The following is a 5,218-nucleotide window of genomic DNA, read 5'->3' as shown; positions in this document are numbered from 1 at the left end:
TCTCCCGCGGAACAGCTGGTAGTTTCGAACGGCTGACCTTGTGGCTCGCAGTCCGATTCGTAACCACTACGCTACCAGAGCTCCTTAGATGGGAAAAATCCAGTCATGGGAAGGCCCTTTCTAAAAGGTACGCTGGAAATTGGTAAGCTATCACTAAGCTTCAGAGCCTTACTGTAAACCACAAGCCTTAAATCAAATACTGTATATATGCATCTATACATATATATCATACATATACAGTACTTTTTATATCTATACATATATAAACATGACTTAAGCAAATTAAAATCCGCACACCCAAACCGTAGACTATATTTAAACATTGTTGATCCATACCACAATGCCACAGAGTATTAAATACATAAGCAAAATAAAGTTTTTTGGTTTGTTTTTTTTTTTAACCAGAACAAGTCAAACAAGCCCTTCTTAGAGAAGAGATTCTGACTTCAGGAACATACACCAGTTGCTGCCAAGTGGCCAACTCATGTGTGTCATAGTAGAACTATGCTGTGTAGGGTTTTCAATCACTGATGTTCTGGAGGTAGAATCCAGGCCTTCCTTCTGGGGTACCTCTGGGTGGAGTGGAACCCCCAACGTTTCAGTTAGCTGCCAAATGTATTGACTGTTTGAACCACCCAGGAACTTAAAGGATCAGTATTCTCTAATTTCTCAGTTCTTTTGTCATTTAAAAACCTCCGTCAGGTCCTGATAACTTGAATCAGCATTTACTTGAGCTTGCACGGTTGGGTAATACTTTCCCAAATATTGAATGAAACGGAGTTACAATAGATGAATCATTTTAGCTGTAGTGGGCCTTTCATTTGTGAAGCGTAAATCTACTTTTGAGAGCTAAATGTCCACATGGTAAGCTTGGTAGGGGGACACAGGAGGACTTGGTCTGACTAGTGTCCAGCTGCTCTTTCTGGCATGAGAGGTGTGAGAGAGCAGTTCCAGGTAAGTCTGGCTGATGCTGATGCTGGAGTAGCATAGTTACCCTGTAAAGTGCCAACATCCCAACACCCAACTCGGTTCCCTGAGTTGAGACATTTCCAATAAACTCTTGTCAGTTTCAGAGACAGCATAGCAACTATGAACCTGGCAGCGGGCCTGTGTGCTCTTTAGACCCTGTTGGATGCTCTGGTTTTTGGAGTTTGTACTTCTTGTAGTACAGGCTGTACTACTGTTCGTTGCAAGAAAGTAAAATTCACAGCTTGTGGTCTCTAGTGAAATGTCTGAAAATAAAGCAGATCACGGTGACAGATCAAAGAGGTGTATTTGTTAACCAAGCATTAGTTGCTTCTGCTAATAAATATTAAAAACAAAACAAAAGGCAGGGCTCCCCATGATAAGGAGGTTCACACCACTTTTCCTGCAAGTTGAGAAGTTTCTAAAAGCTACTTGCCTCATTACCCTATTTGATTCGACTCTTGTTTTGGGGGATGTTCAACATTCCTAATAGTACCTGGCACTTATGGGGGAAAAAACACTCAAGTATTTGTTTGGACTTCATTCAGGAATATCATTGGCAATTTTCTAAACATTTCATCCATTAGGTTTTTACCCCCCAAATCAAACCCACTACCATCATCAATTCAACTTGAACTCATTGTGACCCTATAGAACATAGCAGAGCTACTCGGCAGGTTCTCCGAGGCTGTCAGTCTTTACAGAAACAGACGGTCTCAGCTTTCTCTCAAGGAGCAGCAAGTGACTTCAATTTGCCAACCTTTTGATTAGCTGTCCAATGCTTAACCTAATGTGTCACCAGAAATACTTACCTGTCAGTAAATGGCCCTAAAATTGCTGTTGGCAAATAGTGACTAATTGCTAGGCAAATTCCAGAAGATATTGTTGGAAAGGGTAGAGTTATTGAAGCTGGATTTGAATACTGGCATGTAAAACTATAAAGCCATATGTTGTTGTTGTTAGGTGCCATCGAGTCGGTACTGACCCATAGTGACCTTATGCACGGCAGAACGAAACACTGCCCGATCCTGAGCCAACCTCACTACTGTTGCCACGCTTGAGTCCATCAATGCTGTCACTTGGCCAATCCATCTTGTTGGGGGTCGGAAATGTCGTATTTTCACTTAAGACAACGTTAAGATGAGTGATTTCTTAGACTACCTTTTTTTATCACTTCAATGTTGTTGTTGTTGTTAAGTGCCATTGAGTTGGTTCCAACCCATAGTGACCCTGTATAGGGTTTCCAAGGAGCAGCTGGTGAGCTTGAACTGCCGACCTTGCAGTTCAAATGGCTTTACAGTCTGATGCATTAACCCACAGTGCCATACCAGGACTCCATCACTTCAATAGTAAATAATTAATTTAAAATAAATAGCAGCATGATAAATGGAGAAAAGATTGAAGTTGTCAAAGATTTCATCTTACTTGGATCTCTAATAACCAACACTCATGGAAGCAGCAGTAAATAAATAGAAGAATGTATTGCATTAGGCAAATCTGCTGCAGAAGACCTCTTTAAAGTGTTTAAAAGCAAATTCCATTTTGAGGATTAAAAGGCACCTGACCCCAGTGTCATGGTATTTTCAATGCCTCACACGCATTCTAAAGTTGGACAGTGAATAAGGAAGACTATAGAAGAGTTGCTGCATTTGAATTATGGTGTTGACAAAGATGATTGAAAGGATCATGGATTGCCAGAGAATGAATGAATCTGTGTTGGAAGTAGAGCCAGAATGCTCCTTGGAAACAAGGCCTGGAGCGTTGTCTGTCATACTTTGGATGTGTTATCTGGAGACACCAGTCTCTGGAAAAGGACATGAAGCTTAGCAAAGCAGAGAGTGAGAAAAAGTACCCAGCGAGATGGACACGCTGGTTGCACCAATGGGCCCAAACAATTGAGAAGATGATGCAGGACTGGGCACTTGCTCGTTCTGTTGTGCATACGGGCACTGTGAGTTGAACCCAACTCAAAGGCATCTACCTACAACAACCATCATACTTTTGTGCAAACAACAACAACAAAGTGAAATGGTGGTACTTATGCAAATACCTGCTGAGGGGAGGGAGATGTTGGCAAACAAAGGTGAATGTTATTTGCATGAAAATACAATATTGGTGATAATAACTAAAATCCTAAAGCAATAATTTCATTAATGGCATTATTTCTTAGAACAAGGGTAACATATACTATTCTTGCTGTTAAGTACCACTGAGTTGGGCCGAACTCATAGAGACCCTACTAAGGTTTCCAAGGAGCAGCTGGTGGGTTTGAACTGCTGACCTCTTGTTTAGAAGTCCAGTGCTTATCCTACAGTGCCACACCAGGCTCCAATTAGGCCTATGCAATCCAAAGAAAATAGCTAAGTTATAATTGAAAAAAAACAGTAGTTATTATTGGGAAGGCTTGTTGTTATTAGGTGCCATCGAGTCAGTACTGACTCATAGCGACCTTATGCACAGCAGAACAAAACACTGCCCGATCCTGGGCCAACCTCACAATTGTTGCCACGCTTGAGTCCATCGATGCTGCCACTTGGCCAACCCATCTCGTTAAGGGTCTTCCTCTTTTTGTCTGACCCTCCACCTTACCAAACATGATATCCTTCTCCAATGACTGGACCCTCCTGACAATATGTCTGAAGTATGAGAGTTGAAGTTTAGCCATCTTGGCTTCCAAGGAGCACTCTGGCTGCACTTCTTCCAAAACGGATCTGTTGGTTCTTTTGGCAGCCCATGGCACTTTCAATATTCTCCTCCAACACCATAATTCAAAGGCATCAATTTTTCTACAGTCTTCCTTATTCACTGTCCAGCTTTCACATGCATATGAGGTTATTGAAAATACCATGGCTTGGGTCAGGCGCACCTTAGTGATGGCAAAATTGTAGCATTTAAGGTGTTATACTGTATTTAATACATTGTGGTAGTGGTGCGCCATTGATTCAGTTCTGACTCATTGTGACCCTGCATAGGGTTTCTGAGGCTGTACATTTTTAGTGTAGCAAAAAGCCTCATCTTTTTCTCACGGAGCCACTTGTGGATTCGAACTTCTGACCTTGAGGTTAGCAGCACAATGCATAACCAGTATGGTAATTTAGTATAGATAAATTAACAAGAGAGATACAGAGATTTAGAAAGAGAGAGAGAAAAAGAAATAGAAAGATAGAAAGAAAGAAGGGAGGGAGGGAGAAATAAAGAGAGAGAGAGAAAGAAAGAATGAAAGAAAGAGATTGAAACAAAGAAAGGAAGAAAGCAGGAAAGAAAGTAAGATTCACGCACAGGCATGCAGGGATCAACAAACCAAGAGCCCGAGAGTAAACATGACCCACAACCAGTTTCCATAAATAAAGTTTAGCTGGAAAACAATGGTGCTAGACAGTATTTCAGTCCCCCAGAGATGTCCAGTCCTAATACCTGGAACCCATGAGTATGTTACCTTCCATGGCAAATGTGAGGAAGTGTCTGAATCGTGATGAGATCATGCTAGCAGATGCTAATAGACAGATGCAGAAGGAGGAGGACATGGAAGATGAGAAGCGCTCCACCTGCTTCTGCTGACTTTGAAGATGGAAGAAACGTCTGGAGACACGGAGTACAGTCAGGCTGTACAGTCTGGGGCCCTCAGTCACAGGCAGGGGAAAAATAAATAAATAACAAAGGCCATAGGCCTCCAATCACAGGAGCTAAATTCTGCCAATGTTCCAGATAAGCAAGGGAAAAGATTCTCCTCTAGAGCCTCTAGGAAGCAACATCATCTTGGTAATACTTTGAGTTTGGCCTGGTGAGAGCTATGCTGGACTCCGGCCTCCAGAATTGGAAGACAGTAACTTTGTGTGGTTTAAACTATTGAATGGATGTTAATTTGTTATGACAGCAATGGAAATGGAACACTATAGTGACATCCATTTATTTATGAACTGTCTGCGGTCATGTTTGTGCTGCCATGACAGAGGAGAGCACATTGTCCCTAAAGCCTAAAATACTAACCAACGGACCCTTTACAGAAAAAGCTTGCCAACTTCACAAACTAATTGCTGCTATGTTTTCTTGGCTCTGGGCTAAGTATTTAGCATTCAGACTGACTTTCTGTAATGGCTATGATTTTGGTCCCCGTTTTACAAAGGGAAAAAATGGAGGTAGGAAGATTAACTCAGTGACCAAGGTAAGCCACAGAACCAGTGGTGAGCAGGGACTCAAACCTGAGTCTAGCTGACCGCTGCACCTTGCAGAAGGGAGCAAACATGCAGGCGCT

This window comes from Chrysochloris asiatica, unplaced genomic scaffold (assembly GCF_000296735.1).
Source record: "Chrysochloris asiatica unplaced genomic scaffold, ChrAsi1.0 scaffold00023, whole genome shotgun sequence".
NCBI classification, from domain to species: domain Eukaryota; kingdom Metazoa; phylum Chordata; class Mammalia; order Afrosoricida; family Chrysochloridae; genus Chrysochloris; species Chrysochloris asiatica.
The sequence above is the reverse complement of the archived record's forward strand: the minus strand, read 5'-3'. Positions refer to the sequence as shown.